At 45.4% G+C, this 21130-nt stretch overlaps 1 protein-coding gene and 1 long non-coding RNA gene across 4 annotated transcripts in view; one reads left to right on the top strand and one right to left on the bottom strand.

Moving 5' to 3' along the window:
* The window catches only part of OXGR1 (oxoglutarate receptor 1), a 177253-nt gene that overhangs the window by 115990 nt on the left and 40133 nt on the right, over positions 1 to 21130 (top strand). The gene's annotated exons all lie outside the window — the stretch shown is intronic.
* LOC146398682 (uncharacterized) lies at positions 1292 to 10528 on the bottom strand. The gene is made up of 2 exons (XR_014819773.1): positions 10472 to 10528; positions 1292 to 5903 (listed from the first exon to the last, which is right to left on the bottom strand). It is a non-coding gene; the product is annotated as an uncharacterized LOC146398682 (long non-coding RNA).

Raw genomic sequence — 21130 nt, 5'->3', positions numbered from 1 at the left:
TGAGGTGGAAACTGTGCTCCTGGTTAAATCATAGCAGCCGCCGAGGGAGAGGTCTGTAATGAGAACCGGGGACAACAAAAATGCTTCATTTTTAGCCTGGCCAGTGTCCTGAACACTAAGGCACTCTTCGGAATTAAAGAACAATTGCTCCCAAAGTAAGTAGTTCCGTCTGCCTGAAACTAAGCAAGAGGCCACTGCAGTCAGGGCAAGTTGCAGCTCCCATTTGACCCCTAGGCACCGCAGTCAGGTGGAGGAAGAAAAGCCTGACTTGAATCTTGCAGCTCCACCATTCTCTTTATTATTCGATTTCTCTAAAGTCGTATCATTTGCACTGTGTAAATAGGCTCTCCAGATTTAGACATTGTAACCCTGCTTTTTTAATTGACTGCAAACAATGTAAGATTTATTGAGAGGCGACACAGCCTTGAGGTTGGGCAGCTGGTTCGAAAGCTGGAGTGCCTGAGTTCAGGTGTTGGCTTTGTCTTTTCCTAGCTGTGCGACTTCAGGCAAATTGTTGACCTCTCTGAGCCTCAGTTTGTTCATCTGTCAAGTGGGAATCATACTAACGGTATCTAAGCAGTAGTACTTACAATGACTTACATATGTAAGAGGTCTAAGGCCATCTTTTCACATACATTCTATATAAAATATTTTCTTTTTGTTACTAAATATTAATAGTATTTTCAGCTGCCTCTCTTAGTTATCTGTTTTGTGTTCTCAAAAACCATCGACACAAAATATCCATGTGGGGGGAAGAAATGAATTTTGACCCATACTGAGAGTACATACTAAACTTAATTCTAGGTAAATTATAAATATAAATACTAAAGTTTCCACATAAACCTTCTAGAGGAAAGTGATATGAAAACATCTTCAGGATGTGAAAGCAAAGCATTTTTAAGCAAGACATAAGAAGTACTAACTATATAAAAAACATAAACTACTTTAAGATGAAGAATTTCTGTTGGTCAGAAACATGTTGAGGAGTTCCTGTTGTGGCTCAGCAGGTTAAGGACCTGACATTGTCTCTGTGAGGATGCAGGTTCCATTCCTGGCCTCACTCAGCGGGTTAAGCCATGAGCTGAGACAGATGTGGCGTGAATCCTGTGTTACCGTGGCTGTGACATAGGCCTGCAGTTGCAGCTCCCATTTGACCCCAGCCCAGGAATTTCCATATGCCACAGGTGTGGCCATAGAAATAAAAGAAGAAAAAAAATATGGAAAGGGGAAAGAGCAAGCTTCAGTGAGAAAAGAAAGTTGCAACTTCTACAAACAAGTCATGTCCAGAATATACAAAGAATTCGTATAATTCAACAAGAAAATTACAGATAGTACAATAGAAAATTGGACAAAAGACTTGGAGAGACACCTTTCCAAACATAATATTCAAATGCCCCAAATAAAAAGATATTCAACATCACCAGTCACCAAATTTATATGTTACATTAAAATCCTTCATACACCCAACTAGAATGGCTAAAAATACGAAAAGATGCAAAACACTAAGTGCTGGTGAGGAAGTAGGGCGATTGGAACTCTCACACAAACACACTACTGGTAGGAGTGGACATGGGAAAAAACCTTCGAGGAAACTGTTTAGCCATATCTACTAAAACTGACCCTGTGTGTCCCCTATGACACAGAAATTTTACTTCTAGATTTTCATTCACAGGTACATGCCCCAAAATGTATATGTAAAGATGTTTATATCAATATTGTTGTTGATAGCCTCAGACTAGAAACAACTCAAATTTCAATAGTAGAATGAATGAATGAAGATCAACTATGACATCATCCTACAATGAAATATTACGTAGCAACAAAAATGAACCAACTATTGATATACATGGCAATAGAGAAAAATCTAAAAAAAAAAAATAAGTTGACAAGTAAAACAAAAAAACAAACTTGAATGAGATCAGCCAGACACATAAAGCAGTAGCACTTATTGTATGGGTCAATTTCTATAAAGTCCAAAAAAGACAAAACTAATAAGTATGGGGTGAGATGTTAGGATGGTGGTATCTTTAAGGAAACGGGTTAGTTATCAGAGGAGGCAGAGTGGCGAGGTACCAGGAGGCTAGTAGTGTTTTATTTATTGATTTCAGTGATGGTTTCAATGATGTGTTCTTGAAAAGATTCATTGAGTATACACTTAGGATTTGTGTACTTTATAAGTATGTCATACTTCATTAAAGAAATTTTATTTGAAATTATTAAGGCTGTGGATGTCCAGCAGATACCTGTGCTGAACAACAAATGTAACCCTTTAGGTCTTAACATCTGTTTATAACCTAATTACCTCTAAATTGAACTGAGTGTGTGTGTGTGTGTGTGAGTGTGTGTGTGTGTGTGTGTGTGTGTGTGTGTGTGTGTTTCTAGAACGTAAGTTCCACGAGGACAGGGCTTCTTGACTGTCTGATTTGCTGTCCGTATCTCTGGGTGCTTCAATAGTATCCGATATGTAGTAGGCGCTCAATTAATACTTGTTCAACGCATGAATGAAAAAATGCCTTGCATTTGATAAATTAAAGGAAAGTTCATTTAGTCCTATGTTTGTGGGCCTGGAAAATAGAATGGGTTTCTTCCCAGGAGGTTCCCATTTTGATTGATCTGCTTTTATGCTTCCTCCAGCTAGTTTTTCTCAAGCGGGGTTCATAATTGCAGAGAGTGATATATGAGGAACAATCAGCAGTGGGAACCAGGGTGCAAGGCCATGAAACATAAAGGAAATTAATTTCTGAGCCCACCAAGCTATCTCAGAATCTATCACTTAACAGAATACATATATTCCAGTATAAGACAACTCTAAAGCAATTTCTTTGATAAAAGGAAATCTATTTTCCTGTTGGAATTCTCAAAAGAAGTTGAATGGGTGTTTTCGTAGGAAAAAGTCCCACGATAAATGAGAGTTAAAAAAAAAGTCTTTCTGTGGGAAAAGGTCCAGGATGGAGGTCAACTTCGAGACATGCGAGGTGTCACAGTGCCCACGACAGCTGGAGGGTGCCTTCCAGCTGCTGTCATTTCCACCTTGTTTATTATTTGTGTGCATAGGTTTCCCAGCCTCAGCATTCTCTGGATCCAATCAGGGAACACATTTCTGTGAAATTCTGGCTTCTTTCTCTCCTTTTCCGGCTTGGGTATGTTCCATATATAACAAAGCTGGGATGTAAGAGCACACGTCACCTGTATCAGTAATGACGTCACTGTCTGGCTTGAAAACCCTTCAAGTCTGAAGTGAATTTGTGTGAAAGACATGTTTAATGGGGTAAATTCGAAATCGGGTAAATTAATCTTAATTTTCCTAGTGCATAAACTTGTACAGTTTGCACACCCAGATTCTAAAGCAATGGGGTCCGAGTGCCTACCGGCCCCACACCATGGTCTCAGCATCTTAGGAGAGTGGGTGTGTCTGGCCAGAGGCTGAATCCGTGTCTGCTACTTGTGTTTAGGGAGTGACCGTGAGCCTCAGTTTCTTCAGTTGTAAAACAGGGATTCAGGCTGTTAGCTTGATGCTTTACTGTGTTAGGGCATGAGCTCCTCCGCAGAGTAGACGTTCCGTTTAAGTGGTACCATCAGCATCATCTCACCATCATCATCACCATGAAAAGCCAGGAGAAGCCATCTTGGCAGCTGGATGGATCAGCAGGTACTGCTGGTTGCAGCCTCTATGGCAGGGAACTTGAATTCAGCTTAGTTCTAGCTGAGTTAGCTTAGCAGCCCGGCCGGAAGCATCACTAGGTGAGACTGGCTATTATGAACGCTGATTGTGGTTCTGTCATTGAAGAGCAGCTCATCACCACGCTCCATGTTTTCTCCTGCACAATGGACATGGACCCCCGCAGCCACTCACACCAGCGCTGTCCTTCTTGGAAACTGGCTGTGGACTAAGCAGAATTAGCAAGGCAGGCAGCAGAGAGGTAGGAAGGCCCTTGGGTTGCTGGTTGGGAGCTGAGAGCTGGAAATAATTCTCTCTGATCTATTGCCTGGAGAACGCCATGAGCCAGCTGGCCAGTGAAGATAAGAGAACTGTTCTTCTCCAGGCTGGGTGGTGCCGTTACCTAACAAGGAGCTGGGCAGGATGTTTAGGGAGAAATACTTTTACTCTGTGCCAAAGTCTGCCTTCATTTCATCTGCATTCCAATTTTTATCCATTGCCACATTTTAAAAATCATTTTCTAGGTTCCCTGGAGGAAGTAACCACAATTTCTCCAGCTTTTCTCAGACAATTTGTTCAAGTGTAAACGATTGGGAGAGAGGGTGTGTGGGGACAGACATGAAATTAGCCAAATATGAAAAAGGAAGAAAAAATGGTTATATTTTAAACATTGACTGAGAATCACTTTGGAAAGCACAGTAGCTTTGCATAAATGCTGTAATGCCCCTCGTCCCCTCCTTCTGTTTGTCTGCTCATTCTTCTAGTCATGCTCCGCCTTAACAGAAGAGGCTGGAAAACTAAGAGGAAGATGGGGAAGCCATTGGTTTCCACCCCTGCAGGATGACAGCCTAAGAAAGGAATTGAGGAGTTCCCGTTGTGGCTCGGTGGGTTAAGGACCCAATGCTGTCTCTGTGAGGTTGCAAGTTTCATTCCTGGTCTCGCTCAGTGGGTTAAGGAGCTGGCATTGCTACCACCTGTGGTATAGGTTGCAGGTTGTGGTTTGAATCCGGTGTTGCCATGGCTGTGGTGTAGGCCTCAGTTGCAGCTCCCATTCAACCTCTAGTCTGGGAACTTTCATATGCGATAGGTGAGGCGATAAAAAAAAAAAAAAAAAAAAAAAGAATGGAATTGAGCGTTGTGATGGATAACTTGGTGTCAACTTGACTCGGGTATGGTGTCCATTTGTTTGGCCCAAGACCAAGCTAGATGTTGTTGTGAAGATGTTTCTTAGATGTGATCAGTGTGCAATTCTGACACCAATTCTGATGTGTGGGTTTTCCAACACCCCAAAGCCATCCTTTGACACCAGCTGGATGTCCTACAATTTAACTCAATTCTGATGTTATCGGCTTTGGAGACAGCATCAGATCCCACTGGGCAAGGCCAGGGATGGAACCCGCATTCCTCACAGAGACAATATCAAGTCCTCAGCCCACTGAGCCACAGTGGGACTCTGCTTCCTCCGTATGGGAAAGAGCAGCTCAGAACCTTTCAACTCATCCAATTTCTCCTCCCCCACATCGCTTCCCTGGGAACCTAGACCCAATGCTGCAGTGGGTTCTTCGCTTGGCAGTAAAATTTCTCCTCTCCATACGCAATCTTTGGTCTCTGAACATTCTTTTTCTCATGAAAAATAATTACCATTGGTTTAGTTCCTATTCTCTTATCCTCATTTCTACCTTTTGGTGTACATATGGCTCCATTTTGCAGATGAGGTGACTGAGGCTCAAAGAGCTTTCACAAGTGTCAGAGGGCAGATGGAGCCCAGCGTGGCTGACGGCTGGTACTTGAGCTGACCCTCCTAAGAGTCCAGAAATGACGGAGAAATGCTGCAGCAGAGGCACTTTGAACTGAAGAGGGACTCTGTGCTCGGGCTCTTTGCACCATGGGCAGCAGCCGGAGAAAGGAGCTATTTCAAATGAAAAGCAAGGGCTCTTTATTCTGTGCTTTTAAATGCAGACCTGACGTTAACGGCATGATAACCCAGGAATGCTAACGCGTTGCTCATAATTAGACCTCGCACATCTCTACTCTTTGACAGATGCAAAGAATTTCAAAATATAATTAAACCTTCCAATACCCTTGTGAGGAGGCGGCATCATATTCATTTTACAGATGGGTGAACTGAGGCCAACAGAAGACAAGTCTCCGAAAGTTAACTCAGGAATTCGTATAAAAACATTAGGGAAACCCCATGGTTGTCTGCTCCTCTGTGCTTCAGCTCCAACCAGCCCAGAGCAGTGGTCTAGAATTTGGAAGGAAGGAAGCGAGATGAAATGTTAGGAAAACTTTTCACCCCTATTTATCTGTCAGAACAGCGAAAGCCACTAAGCGAGGCAACAGCATAACAGTTGGGTCATATATGCTTTAAGCCATTGTGTTAGCTGCAGCGGATTCATCCAGAGTTTCTGCAGACTTGCTTGGTCATAGGATTCCCTCATGCAATTTAATGATCTAAGGTTTTCTGGATTCTTCCCTAGAGACTCTTATTTGGTTGATCTGGGGTGGATTCTAAGGATCTATATTTTTGACCAGTTTCTAGGTAACCTCTTATAGCCAGGCAAGTGTGGGAAATGCCAGATTAACCATTCTATAAGTACTTTGGAAGTCTATAACTTACGTGCCTGGCACCATGTTAGGTTCTGTTAGATAGACTCAGAGTATGAGAGATAATTTCCAAAGCTCCTTTCTTCCCCTTTCTCAACATAATGGAAAGTGCAACACATGTTTACTGAACATCTGTTCTACTCAAAGCCTCAGATTTGGGGAAGGGTGCTGTAGCAGTCACAGAAAGGAAGGGGCTGCAAGGGACAGAGAGCTAAATAATACCTGCAATAACACATGATAATACAGACTACAGGTTTGTACGAAGCATTCTGATGAAGGAGACAAGGGAGTAAGTAAATGTGGCTGAAAGGAAGAGAGGGGAAAATGTACAGCAAGGGGAAGATCTATGAACTGGGTTTTGAAGGATGAATAGGAGTTTGTTCATTGGGAACACATTACAGGGAAAACATAATAACAAGAGCAAAGGAATATATGTATAGAGGTACATGTACACACATATTTTAATCCAGGCCCTTTGGAGGAAGGACAAGGGACACAGCATGATGAGAGCATGAGTCTGTAAGAAGGCCTGGTAAGAGTGGATGGACTGAGGGGGTTCAGTGTCCTCGTATGTTCTGTTCCCTTAATACAAATAGGTCTGGAGTACCTGCGGGCTGCCAGGCAGTGTTTTAGCTTCTGGTGATTGATTAGTGGCAAACTAATTTTTCAAAATGCCTTTTCTTGTGAGTTTACATTCCAGAGGAGAGAGAAACTCAACAGACAGTAAATTATACGGGCTGTCAGAGGATAATAAATGCCGAAGAAGAATGTAAGATCGGGGGAGAGGGACAGGGAGCGCCTGGGCAAGGCCCTGCTGACAGGGTGCTGTTTGATCCTTGTTCTGAAGGAGGCGAGGAAGGGAGCCCAGGTGGGGAGGAAGCTTCCAGACTGAGCTAAGAGTGGAAGGAAAGGCCTTGAGCAAGGAGTTTGCCTGGTGCCTCTGAGATACTGTTAGGCTGGAGGGGAGGTGGATAGGGGAGCGGGGTGGGGGGAGGGCAATAAGGTGGTGGGCGGTGGGCAGAGAGGAGGGGCCCCTGGGCGTGAAGGACTTTCTAGTCCATCTTAATGGAGTTTTAGCTTTTATTCTGGGTGAGAAGGAAAACCACTGGAGAGCTTTAAGTAGGCACGACATGATGTGATGTTTATTCTTTTTATTTTTTTTAAATTTTATTTTATTTGCTTTTTAGGGCCACACCCACGGCAGACGGATGTTCCCCAGGCTGGGAGTTGAATTGGAGCTACAGCTGCTGGCCTATACCACAGCCACAGGCATAGCAACGCCCCAGTGTAGGCCCCAGTGTAGGTGCAGGATCCGAGCCGGGTCTGCAACCTATACCACAGCGTGCAGCATCACTGGGTCCTTAACGCACTGAGAGATGCCAGGGTTCGAACCTGCATCCCCATGGATACTAGTCGGGTTCATTACCACTGAGCCACAATGGGAACTCCATGATGTTTAAAAGGCGTCACTCTACGTGCTATGATAACAACACGTAGAGGCCAAGAGCAGATGCTATGAAGCCAGACGGGAGACACTGCCAAAATCCAGGCATAAGATCATGGCGGTGTGGGCGTGGGTGGAGGCAGTGGAGGTGGAACAAAATGGTAGAATTCTCGATGTCTTTTGAAAATGTTAAAAGGGTGAATATGGGGCGTGAAGGAAAGAAGGAAGCTGAAGATCTTGGGCCTCATTCTAGAAACAATTGCAGTGGCTCTGCCTCATCTACGCTTTTATGAAACTTTTCTGGTTTTCACTTGGAGGGCAGGTAGGAGACTACTACAAAAAGCCAAGCACAAGATCAAAAAGGTTGACCAAGACTGGGCCTGTGAATTCCAAAGAAATAATCATGGTGAGAGAAGTTTTGGAGGGACAAGCTGCAGAATTTGGTGACACATTAATGTGCTGGTGTGACTGGTGCATGATGGACAGAGAGAGTGGAAGTGAGAATCCAGGTAGGAGAGAAGATGTGTTTGGCCTTGGCTCCTTGATCTGGAGATGTCTGTGATCTTTGGATGTGCAATCATCGCATGACCATGAGCAGTTGAGCTCTACCCCCTGGGAAGGAAAACATGGATTTGGGCTACTGCAAGCTAATTTAAAAATGAGACTTTTCGGTCTTACTCAAAATAATGGTTTCTGCATTATATGGTGCTCATATTTCTAAATTCAAGCACCAAAGGAGTTTAGGAAATGCTCGGAGATAGACTAGTCCAGCAGGAGTGAGCAGGAATGTTGGGGGTGAGTGGAAGGAGTGGGGTGGGCTGCAAGAAATTCCCCAGCCTCCTTGGAATGGCCCTACGCTGCAAGCAGACTTCACAACCTGTGAGTTTCATCTTTCCTTAAGGGTAATAAGCACATGTATAAATTGTCTTTGCATTTTAAAAAAGCATGAAATAGGGATCCTCAGAGAACCTCCAAATGAGCCTTATCCATTGTTTTTATCCACTAGGCTTACAGGATCAGAGGCTATTAATATTATATTTTCTTGGTTAAGGCAAACCAAACACCGGTGCCTCCTTTCCTGGGTCTATGAGGTTTATGCTGGAGATAAATGAATTCCACATTCAAATTCTTTCTCTGAAATTCCTTTGTTTGGAAAGTTCGTCCCCTTAATTTGCATACAAAGACTCATCCCTTGTTTCCCAAATGAACCAGAAGAAACATCTAATGGAAATTTACTATGAACCTCATGGATTGAGCCCTGGGGGAGGTTATTAATAGACTTCATTGTGGGCAGCAATCTTTGCCCCAGGAAAGGTTATTCAGAAAGATCAGGACATCCCCTCAGCTTGGGGGAAGAATTCCCCACTGTCACTCTCAGGCGGGTGATGGTTGGTTAGAGGCAAAAAATCCCTTTGTGTCTCCCCACCACCTCCATTCTTTAGCCACATCAGCTCTGGAGCTAGCTAAATTCAAAATATCCCAGAATTTTACCTTTGGCAGGGAGCTGAAAACTGTACCTCATATCTAAATATTGGAATTGCCAGTTAAAAGAGTCAGAGTGTAATAAAGAGAGGGGAGAGACAGCCTCGGTTTGGGCAGCCCTAAAACACCATGGCCACCTGCTTAGAAGCTTTCTTGTCACTGATCCATGTGACACCCCAGTAGCCTAAAGCAGGACAGTGAGCAGAATTGCAGAGTGTTCTGGTGGCCTGAGGATCTTGAGGAAAGAAACAAAATGTCAGCTTCAGTCCTGGGTCTGTTGCCAGTGGCTCAAGCAAAATAATCTCCAAAATGTCTGGAAGCAGTAGTAGCCATTGGGTCTCACTCCCAGGATTGGACTGAGAGGACAGTGGGAACGCTTGTCCTTTTGAAAAGGAGTCAGGTCCTTTGCTGTTTTCTTAAAGGGGGAAAGGAGAAGACTTTGCTCATAACATTTGGAAGTTAAGAGAGGGTGGAACGAGCTGAAAAAGAGGGGAGGTTTTGTGCCAAGAGGGCGACACAGATAGAATGAAATAAAGAGCAGGTCTGGCTAATAGTGACAGGTGGCCCCCTAGTGGCTCCCAGTGGCGCTTGCCTTCTGGGCTTCATGGGCTGGACTGTGAGCTGGATGGTGACTTGCTTCTAATGACAAAGGATGGCCAAAGCAAGGGGATGTCACTTCTGAGATTAGGCTCTAAAAGGCTGTGACTCCCGTCTCACCAGCTCTTTCTCAGCCTCCCTGCTGCCTCTGATGAAGCCAGCTGCCATTCTGTGAGCCGCTCACGGTACAAGAACTAGGGGTGGCCTCTGGCCAACAGCCCAGGAGGAGCTAAGGCCTAGAGGCAACAGCTCATGTGCAACAAGCCTGCCTTCAACCACCGAGTGAGTGTGGAAGCAGATCCCGCCCCAGCTGGGCCTCGAGATAACAGCACCCCCAGGAGAGACCTGGGTGGCAGCCTTGTGAGAGACTGGGGGCAGAGGCACCCAGATCAGCCATGCCTAGATTCCCCACCCACAGACATGGTAAGATAATGAGTGGGTGCTGCATGAAACTCCTAAAATTTGGGATAATGTCTTACACATGAAGTAAGTAACTCACCAACTAACCTAGGCCAACCTGGAAAGGGTCCGGCATAATGAACCCGTGAAATTGTTAAACATGTGACCCCGACACGGAGGGAAAAGAGGGGGGATGGCTCCAAGAAGAACTGGGGCAGAGAAGAGAGAGAGAAGGCAATGCAGGAATAACGATCAATCAAACGAGAAAATCAGAGGCTACTCACTCAGAGCTTGCTGTGCCCAGGGAGGCAGCCACCTCCACTCGCATTCGGCAGAGACTCAAGGGTCAGCAGGGGAGCAGGGAGCTTCTTAGAGGAGAGAGGGAGGGCTCCAGGTGTGCCCTGATTGGAGGCTGCTGAATTGGGAAGTTAGGGGTGGGCCAATAGGAGCAGGGCTCCTTTGTGATTGGTTAGATGCATAGTTGGCGTTCTCTGATTGGTCCCAAGTTGAAAGTGAGGACACACATGAGGGAAGCTGGCAGTTGTTAAGCAAGTCCAGGCCCTTTGGGGCCAGTTGTTCTAGGGACTGTTTTTGTCTTCCTGAACTGTTGCTGGAGATAGCCGTCTGATTTCCTCCAAGTCTTGGCCTCTGGGGCTGCTTAGCCTCGATAATGGGCTGGGTGTGGCAGACCTTGGGACAGGGATCAGTTTTTATATATGGTCTGGTCATTGTGCATTTGTATATTCACTCTTTCAAAGGCAGGAGTCCTTAGGAAGCAGTGGGGGTGCTTGAACTCAATTAAGGGGATTCCACAACCGGACGTCAGGCATCCTTAGTCACAGGAGGGGAAAACATCAGGGGAACGTGCTGCATTTTCAGACTCACAGATAACCCACAGATAACTCACAGATAACCCACAGATAACTGCCACAGAGAAAGTGTGTCCATAACAGGCTTCAGAAGTCAGGACCGATGACAAGTCACGGGTCCAGTTCAGGTTCCTCGTGACCATGCTGGAGCCACACCTGTTTGTCCCTCCATTAGCTGGATCTGAAAGCAGGTTTGCAAAGCCATTTCTACAATACACTCTATAGTCTTTCACATTGTTTGCTTTGCTCTCTGTCATGCTTTCCTCCACAGAGCCAGCCTGTAAGTGGACTCTGACACGCCAGGGGGTGTTTTTTAGAACCAGTCCCTGGAGAGTCTTTACTACTCGGTCCTGAGTTACAGGGTAGCTTTCTTTGCTGAACTTCTTTTAATACAATCTTTTTTTCACAGTTGGACTTAAGAGAGGGTTGTTCTTTTTTGCTTTTTCTTTCCTTTTTTTTTTTTTGCTTTTTCCTTTGCCTTTTTACCTGATGCTTAAGTGGAAAATTACCCTCCACCATGGAAGGTAATTGCTATCCTCTCCTGTTGTTAGAATAAAAAATTATCTTGTAACTTTGCTCTGTCGGGCGAAACTACATCAGATCAACCCTCCCTCTTAGCAAGCAGTGACTTTCAGAAGGGCGACCAGGGCCTGGATAATAACAGCAGGGCTTGTAATCTTCCCTGTGCTAATAAGGGTCGCCTCCTACCTGACTTGCAGGCCTTCTGCAGGAGTTAAAGCTTCTTTTGCTCTAATTAGCAACAGCCGATGGAGGGGGAAGCCTGCACCTTTAAAGGGATCCATCCAAGTGATTTGAACAATACTGAGAACAATCACTTGCTGGCCCAATGGCAAAGATGGTTAATTAAAATAGTGGGGATGCCGACAGGAGGAATGATAAACAGGGGCCCCGCATTAATGAGCAGGGTCGCATTCTCTGCTCCCTTCTCCCCTTGCTCATCAGGAAATAGCAGAGCAGAACCCCCTGGAGACTGCTGCTCAATTAGGGCCCGCAGGCAGTGGGAGCTGCCAGTGGCTCCATGAAGAAAAAATGTAACCACCTAATTTGGGAGGGAGGGAGCGAGGGCAAGGGCTTTAATGGAACACATGCCACCGGCACTTCCAGACCCACGGCTGACAGGCCGCCACTCGAAAGAGTTCTCGAAAAGGCAGACAGACGTGTGGCGCGAGGGAGAGACAGGGCCTTTAAAGTCGCCCAGGCCTGCGCCGGGGCCCTCATTCCAGCGCTGTTACTCCACCCCTGGGAGCCTGTTTCCTCACTGAAGGCCATAGAGATGGGGGCAGTGGCCCTTCAGAAGGCTGTGCGAGATTCCGGATGTGGGTGCAGAAGAGAGCGCGGGGGGGGGGGGGTAGGGTGGGGGGGGGAGGCTCTTGCACGCAGATCGCAGGAAACCTGGGCAGCCTCCCTTCGCACCTTCTCATGTCCCAAGACACCTGCCCCGGTGGACTGCATCCCTTTCTGCCGTCTCCTTGGCAACCGGCCCCTCCAGGTTGCTGGGACCTTTTAGAGTGGTTCACACTCTGCCCCAGTCAGTGTTCCATGGGAGGTTGTCTTAAAGACCTTTCATGGGCGTGGTGTGTTATTTCTTCCAGAAGCCAGCCCTCGAAAAACAGGCCCCATTTCTTCTCATTTCTGTTGTCCTCCTACCATCATTGCTCTGCGGCCCCCCAGTGGTTCCAAGTGAGTCAGACAGCTCCCTCTCCCTGACTCCCCTAATTGGGGAGGGTCGTTGGAGGGACTCAGGGAGCAAAGGAGTCTGAATTCTTGCTCTTTCAGGCTTGGGGACACCCTCATTGGTAATTTCTTCCTTTCTTTCTTTTTTTTTTGGGGGGGGGGAGTCTGCACATGTGGCATATGGAAGCTCCCAAGTTAGGGGTCAAATCAGAACTGTAGCTGCTGGCCTACACCACAGCCACAGCAACCTCAGCTTGTGGTGGTGCTGAATCCTTAACTCATTGAGTGAGGTTGGGAATTGAACCCACATCCTCATGGACACAAGTCGGGTTCTTTACCCGCTGAGCCACAACAGGAACTCCTAGAGCAGAATCATCTTGTTTGGATTTTGTTCTTTCCAGTGACCTCACCAGACTGAAAGGGCTGGGCAAGAGATTCCCCAAGTTTAACTAACTTGGCAAACATTTTTAGGGAGAGGCAGAACTAAAGGCCAGATACTCGGAGGAAAAGCTGGAATATACTTTCCATTCTGCTGGAAATAACCAGCACTGGACCCTGTATCACTCAGGCTGGGTTAGGAAAATCTCGATGACGTCAGACACCCCAGATTTAATTCTCCTTCAGGCTACATGTCCATCCCAGGTCACTTGGGGGGCCCGGAAACCAGCTGCCCTCTGAGGCCCAGGCAGATGGAGCAGGTGCTCCTGGAAGCACCACTGACTGCGGGATGGAGGGAGAGTCAGGAGGGCTTAAGTACATGCTTGCTCCCAAAGCATCAACCTGGAAGCGACACCTTTCACTGCGCTCACCTCACAGTGAGCGGGTTCAGCAGGGCAGGGAGGTGTGACCCTTGCAGAGGGAGGGGCTAGGACCCTGGTGGACACACAGTCTCCCCTCCATCCCACTGCTCTGGTCTCAACCTCTGGTGCTGTTGGAATGAGTAGAGCCTGGGGTGGTCTAGCGGGTGTGCTACTCACCCTGGACAGTGATTGGAGACAAGACAGAGGACTGTAGATGTATCTTGCTCCAGGGATTTTTGTTTAATTACATTTATTTAAAAGTGAAAAAAAATAAAATAAATAATAAGGAGTTCCCATCGTGGCTCAGTGGTTAACGAATCTGACAAGGAACCATGAGGTTGCAGTTCGATCGCTGGCCTTGCTCAGTGGGTTAACGATCCCTCGTTGCCGTGAGCCACGGTGTAGGTTGCAGACGAGGCTCGGATCCTGCGTTGCTGTGGCTCTGGCTTAGGCCGGCGGCTACAGGTCCGATTAGACCCCTAGCCTGGGAACCTCCGTATGCCACAGGTGCGGCCCTAGAAAAGGCAAAAGGACAAAAAAATAAAATAAATAAATAAATAAAATTGATGTATTGACCACATCTCAGAGCCAGGAAATACAGAAATGAGGAAGCGAGAGGGTCTGAGTGTGAATACCCTTAGGCCCAAGCCCCCAGGCTCCCATGCTTAGAAGGCCTACTCTGGTGCTCCCGCAGCCCTGCCCCCCCTTGGGGGGAAGGATTCTGCAAGGCCAGGAGGGATGTGCCCACTGAAGCCCGTGATCCCCCTTCTACACCATGTTCTGTGGATCAGCACCCCAGAATTCCTTGGGGATCAATCTGCAACAGCATCCGGGGCCAGCACAAGCCCCTCCCCAAGGTCCCACATAGCCCATGGGAGTCCGTCCAAGGGGTTAGTGTTCAGGGGAGAGGTGGCCACAGGTTGCACTTTTGGCCTGAGGTGGCCACAGACTTGAGTCCATCCACCCCCCAGTGAGGGGTGGAACAAGAGGTGGGAAGGGGACAGAGCTACTCTGCAGGGCAGGGCCTCTACTGGGATGCTTGTCCTGTTCCTGAAAATGCAGAGATGATCTCATGATTGGGTGTCCGGGAGGTGATGGTACAGCTAAGGCTAGAGACAGATCCCCAGTCTAGAATGGGTTTCTTTCTGTTGGCAAGGGGTTAATCCCTCACTGTTACTTATTTCCGCTGGTTTATGGGTGGATTTGATCATGAAAGGCCCAATGAAAGTGTTCAAGAGTCTGATTTTTCTTGTCTATCTAAATTACTATCTCAGGAGGCAAAGTAAACCAATTTACCTTGAGGCTTTCATCAAAGAAATCCGTAGACAGTCCAGGAACCACATGCTAACAAGATAGTGAGTCTTCAAGCAGGAAAACAAACTAAAAAGCCAAATTCAAATGAAAAGATACTGTTCCATGATAAACTCTCACTTGTTCAGGCTGAAGAAACCAAATACCATGGGAACTACAAATACAAATATTCTGGCTAACTGCAGGTTAAGTCAGAAGGATCTGTCCTCTCAGAATCAAACGGGGAAATATTAAAATTATGCTAAATCGATCTCTTCTTCTTGGTCGCTGGGTCTGTAGTTTGGACCAAGGGCCTTCCCCATCTCTCACCCTACCCCCAGCTTTCTGTTTTTCTTCTTCTTCTTTTCTTTTCTTTTTCTTTTTCTAAGTTGCCAGTCTATCTTTAGAGTCTCTCCTCCAAAAGACTGGCTAAGAGGTAGACGTAGGACAAGAGGGTCCGAGTGGTCCCTTCCTTGTTATGACCAAAGATAAGACACGAGAACTTTTCCGTGGGGAGGGTCAGAAGTGGCCCTACAGTGGTGGCCTCCTGTGTCTAACTTATGACTTCGTTGCCGTGGTCGGGCTTCCGCATTAGCTTGGACTCTTCAACTCTTGACATTCGAGAGAAGGGTGCTCACCCCAAATGCCCTCTCCCTAGAGAGTTTCAGTCTGCTCCAGTCAGCCTTCTGCGCTGGGAGGAGAACAAGGGTTGCCTCCTCAGTGCGAAAGGCTATCTTGCTGTTCGAGGCACTCCCCCTAGAGAATGTGCAGCTCCAGGAGTTCCCATTGTGGCTCAGCGGTAACGAACCCAACTAGTATCCATGAGGACGCGGGTTCCATCCCTGGCCTTGCTCAGTGGGTTAAGGATGCGGCGTTGCCATGAGCTGTGGTGTAGGTCGCAGGTGCAGCTTGGATCCTGTGTTGCTATGGCTGTGTGGCTGTGTGGTTGTGGCTGTGGTTATGTATCTGTGTGGCTGTGGCTGGAGGCTACAGCTCTTATTTGACGCCTTGCCGGGGAACTTCCAAATGCCATGGGTGTGGCCCTAAAAAGAATGCGCAGGTCCCTGTTGTCTTTTAACTTCTTATCTTCTTGATTAACTCTATTCTTACCCACCTGATGATCCCCTAGGCATCCCCCCCCCACCCCCGAAGACCATTTGAGAGAATCCTCCAGGAATCTGGGAGACAGGTTTCCTTGTTCCTAAGGACAACAGGTCACCATTAATAGACTGAACAGGGAAGGGACAGGTCCAGCTCTTTGAAAAGACAGAGTCCGACCAAGAGGCAAGGTTTTGGACGTGGAGGAAAAATTCTTGTACCGAGAACTTGGGCATTGGGTTAAAGGAAAGCTGACCTCAAATCCTGGTTCCGGTACTCATCAACTCTGGATCCATTAGGTGCTTATTACCCACCAGCTCTAATCCTCAAATTCCTAATTAGACAAATTCATAATGCCTCATAGTATTGCTGTGATGACTAAATCAATATAAGGAACTCCTGCAGGCATATTGGGTGAAACAAGAGGCAGGTCTAAACTAGGGCCGTGGTGGTGGGAAAGGAGAGCAGGAGATGGGCCCTGGGACAGCGACACCAGGATGGGTAAGAGGAATCCAGGATGACTAGGTGTTTGACCTTGAGTTGACCCCATGAGCTGTCCCGCTCATAGCTGAGTGGGGGTTAAGGAATTACAGAAGAAGAATAGATTTTTTTTTTTTTCAGACGGAAAAAGGTCAGACAATTTTTCATTTTCAATAAGTTAAATTGAAGGAGTGAGTGGAAGACATTTAGATGCAGGTGGTGATTAGTTCACTAAAAACAGGGCCATCTAGAAAGCTCTGTCTGTTTTGGACTCATCAGAATGTGGATCCTTGTGGTCTCTGTGGAATACGCGTGGCTTGCCCTAGAGGACAAGCTTCAATTCATTGTCTCATCGAGTCTTTCAACTCTAATTCATTCAAAAAATATGCACTGAGTATCTCTTATGTGACATGCTCAGTGCTATTAAACAATGGCGAACAGGCAGAAGGCATTCCTGACCCTTGGAAAACTTATCTATCCTAGGGTAGAGGATCAAAGATGGCCACACTTGCCCCTGCCCCTCAATGCTGGGCAGCCAAGACCCCAAACCTTCGTGCAGACTCAATGTCAGGATGCTAAAGGGGACATGGAGTGGGGAGGTATCACTGGTGTGTGGTTATGGTCATGGCAGAAGAAGGAGGGGAGACCATTTAAGCACGAGTGTCCGAGAACAGAGCAAAATGCTATCTGGAATAAGCTAGGTACTACAGAGGACCTGAAAGGTGGAATGTGAAGGTTCAGATGGTTGAGGGTGAAGGGATTCCCTGAGAGGGACAAGCCAAGAGTCTTTTCTGGGGAGCTAGGTGCTAAAGGGATTGCTGAAAACATTAGAATTTTGCATCGGAAAGACCCTATTGTTTTAATTTCAGTATCAAGCATCCTGCCTGATAGAACAAGCTTCGTGAATGTTTTATAGAAAGAAAAGGGAATAGTGAAGTAAAAGAAAGGAAGGAAATATTGCAAAGAATTGAGTTGTCGTCATTCTAGGCTATAGATTTAGAAGGTAATAAAGATTTTGTGGACTCTCTACTGACCCTATACTGAGTCATAGAAATTATTATGGAGGATATAAAGCTTGATAATCTGAGTTTGGGGACTGTTGAAAATTAATGAACACGTGCGCCAATGACTTTGAGTAAAATTGATAATTAGTAACTCCAGGATGGAGTTATAATAGTCATAATACTATGAGTTCATTGTATACCTTTTCTAAATTTCAGAATCTCACCTAGGGGTGGCTTTCTCTCCTCGGGAGCCAAGAAAATGGCATTAGCAGATCATGACTCTTCACTGGTGACTGAGCTAAGACATTGTCCTCTGTGGCTTCTACCTTCACGTGGGGAGTAGAGTGGGAGTGGTTGGGGGAGGGTGGTTGCTGGTTGTGACCTGCAGCTGCCCATGTGAGTGTTAGCCTTCAGCAGTGGCCTCTTAGAAGAATAGCAATACATATGCTTCTGCTTCAGTCTTAACTGGCAGGTGTCCTGGCAGTGCTCCTGGGAGTGATGCCCTGATTTGCAAGGACTTAATGACCTCTGAAGAGTCTAACACCTGTAGGTACAGAGACAAGAGGATAGAATATTAGCACAGAGACAAGGGGGGAGGGTATTAGTACATGCCCATGCCCCAGAGAGAGTGAGCGCCCTGGATTTGTGAAGCCACAATTAATCTTTCCTTTCCAGAAAATAATTCATTGTTATATTTATTCCAGAGCTGTTACTTTGATATTAGGAGTCAGTGCTCTTACTCAGAAATATTTAAAAATTATATATATATAGTCTTTTGTCCTTTTTAGGGCCACATCCATGACATATGGAGGTTCCCAGACTAGGGGTCTTATCTGAGCTGTTGCTGCCAGCCTATGCCACAGCCACAGCGATGCCGGATCCTAACCCACTGAGCGAGGCCAAGGATCAAACCCACAACCTCATGGTTCCTAGTCAGATTCGTTTCCACGATGGGAACTTCTAAAAATTATATTCTTAAATTTCTAACTCCTGCTATTTACTACAGAAGACTATTTCATTCCCTCACCCCTCTTTTGTGCATATTATGATAGGTTTAGTTCGTCATAAATTAAACTTGAAAACAGTTGTACTTCTGGAGTTCTAAATTTTCACTCCTTTCCTTTTTTTTTTTTTTTTGTTCTCCTTGAACAAACATGTGATTCACAGGAACCGATGATATCCCGAAAGCTAGCTCTCCCCCTGGCTTTCAAACACCAATATGTGAGGTCCCCGTTTCCTCTTTATCTTCCTATCTTCTTATTCCACTTGCCACAACTGTTTGAATAATTTAAACGATCAGATATGCAAGCATCACCCAGAAGTGTGAGGACTTTGAGTCTGAAATAGCTCAGCATTTCCAGATTAGGATAAGAAGAACAGTGTGCCTAATTTACATTCCCTTATCTCTTTTGATATAGTTATAATGCTAACCATCGTAACAGTGTAACAGCAGCAATAACAATGTAAATCTCAAATCCCAAATTCCTGCTAATCCAGGATTCTTACTTTAGGTAATTAAAGCCAACAATTGGAAGTAGGATGAGGGAAGCATTTAAATGCAAACGTGTTCACATTACACAAAGGAAAGTCAAATAAATATGGTTGCATTCTTATATTGGTTCCAAGAAAATCATAGCTTATTGGGACAACAGAGCATTAAAACAGAAAGAAGCATACGTAGTAGAAATCATGAAACAAGCAAACAACAGAGGATAGATAGCAGTCTATACCATAACAATTCTCAAACTCTAAGACAAAGACTCAGACCCTATGAAGACAACTGCCATTAAACTATGTGTTAATGGCAAATTACAAAAAGTTGAAGTAATATTAAAATGAAAGAGGAATATCAAGCAAAAAATATTTAATAATGCAAAGGAGTCATTTTATATTGCAAACAATCAATACAGAATGTGGAAGTCAAGAGTTCTTGCTATGGCACAGTGGGTTAAGAATCCTACTGCAGCAGCATGGGTTGCTGCAGAGGTGAGGGTTTGATATCCAGCCCAGTGCAGTGGGTTCAGGGACCTGCGTTGCCGCAGCTGCAGCATAGCTCACAGCTGCGGTTCAGATTCCATCTCTGGCCTGGGACCTTCCATATTGCTGCAGATGGGGCCATAAAACATATGTGGAAGTCGTAAACATGAAATAACAAGTCACGAAAATACCTAAACTAAACACTATTGTGAAGTGATGCAAGCACAATTACAGTGGGAGATTTTAGCCTGCATTCTATTTTCGATAAATTAAATATTTATATATATGCATATACATGTGTGTATATGCACATATAATTTAAATGACTACATAAAAGGAATTATATGCAATATTTATTTACAGAATACCTTATATATGTTACATAGATATCTCAATAGATGTAGAATTTAATAACGCAATACGCGTTCTTTTCAAGTATCTAGGAAATTTTTACAAAAATCAAGCACATATGAAGCCCCACAAGAACCTCAGTATAATTCAGAAAGTAGGAATTGTGCAGGCAGAAATACCTGTCCACATGTTGATTTAAAATAACAGGAATGGGAGTTCCCATTGTGGCGCAGCAGAAATGAATCTGACTAGGAACCCTGAGGTTGCGGGTTGGATCCCTGGCCTAGTACAGTGGGTTAAGGATCCGGCATTGCTGTGAGCTATGGTGTAGGTCGCAGATGTGGCTCGGACCTGGCGTTGCTGTGACTGAGGCACAGGCTGACCGCTGCAGCTCTGATTCGACCCCTAGCTTGTGAACTTCCATATGCTGCAGGTGCAGCCCTGAAAAATAAATAAATAAATAATAAAATAAAATAACAGGAATAAAATAAGTTTGTTTCAAGATAAAGAAAAGGGACAGTTGTAACCAACAGTGAGAAATTGAAAGAAACTGATAGAAAACTGAGTATAAAGATACAAAATAAAAAGCCAAGCGTGAAGAGATAGATCACATTTGTGGGGTTTAAAATAAAAGCTAAAACTTTAGACCAATAAAATAAAGGTTTGCGAACAACTTTTTTTTTTTTTGACAGAGAAAGTTAAGGTGAAAAATCCAAATGTAAATGTAAGATTAAAAGTGGAAAACAAAAATTAAGAAGTGAAGGTAACATCAAATACATAACATATAAGTGTGGGTGGGAAAATAAAAATAGTATTGAAAGGAATGAATACAGACAGGTTTTGGAAGCAATAAGCAAACAAGGAAAAGTCCCTCAAAGTAGCAAAGGCTCGAAAGCTAATTGTGAAAATCCAGAGTCTCAGAATGGAAGGAATGTGATGAAGGGCTGGTTAATGGAAAAGCAATAGAAGCATAGGAGATTAAACATTTAAAAGCAGACTTGTTTCTAGGGACATGCCAGACTGAGCCAACACAGATTCCTCTTACAGCCACAAACAAGTGGAAATGTTGGACTAAATATGCCAAAATAACTTACCAAAACATCGCTGAGCTCAAGAGACAGGAAGGGAGCTCTGCAGGTGCTAGAACCAAGAAGGCGCTAGAACCCAGCAGAAGGCTGTGGAAACTAGAACTCGGGGTTCCATGGCAAGTCGAGGTCCCTGGAGATCAGAGTCCGTGGGGATGTGTGTGCTTAGGGACCCCTGTGGGGGAGGGAGGGCGGCAGGATGGGGTGAAAGCAGATCGGGAGTGTGAACTGAGCTGTTTTCCCACGCAGTCCTCGGCTGCGCCTACAAGGCGCTTTGGAGCAGTGAAATCACCA

Source organism: Sus scrofa, chromosome 11 (assembly GCF_054392235.1).
Source record: "Sus scrofa isolate SSC_HxYL_T2T_F1_AM1 chromosome 11, Sscrofa_HxYL_maternal_Yorkshire_Landrace_v2.0, whole genome shotgun sequence".
NCBI lineage: Eukaryota > Metazoa > Chordata > Mammalia > Artiodactyla > Suidae > Sus > Sus scrofa.
The sequence above is the reverse complement of the archived record's forward strand: the minus strand, read 5'-3'. Positions and strand labels throughout refer to the sequence as shown.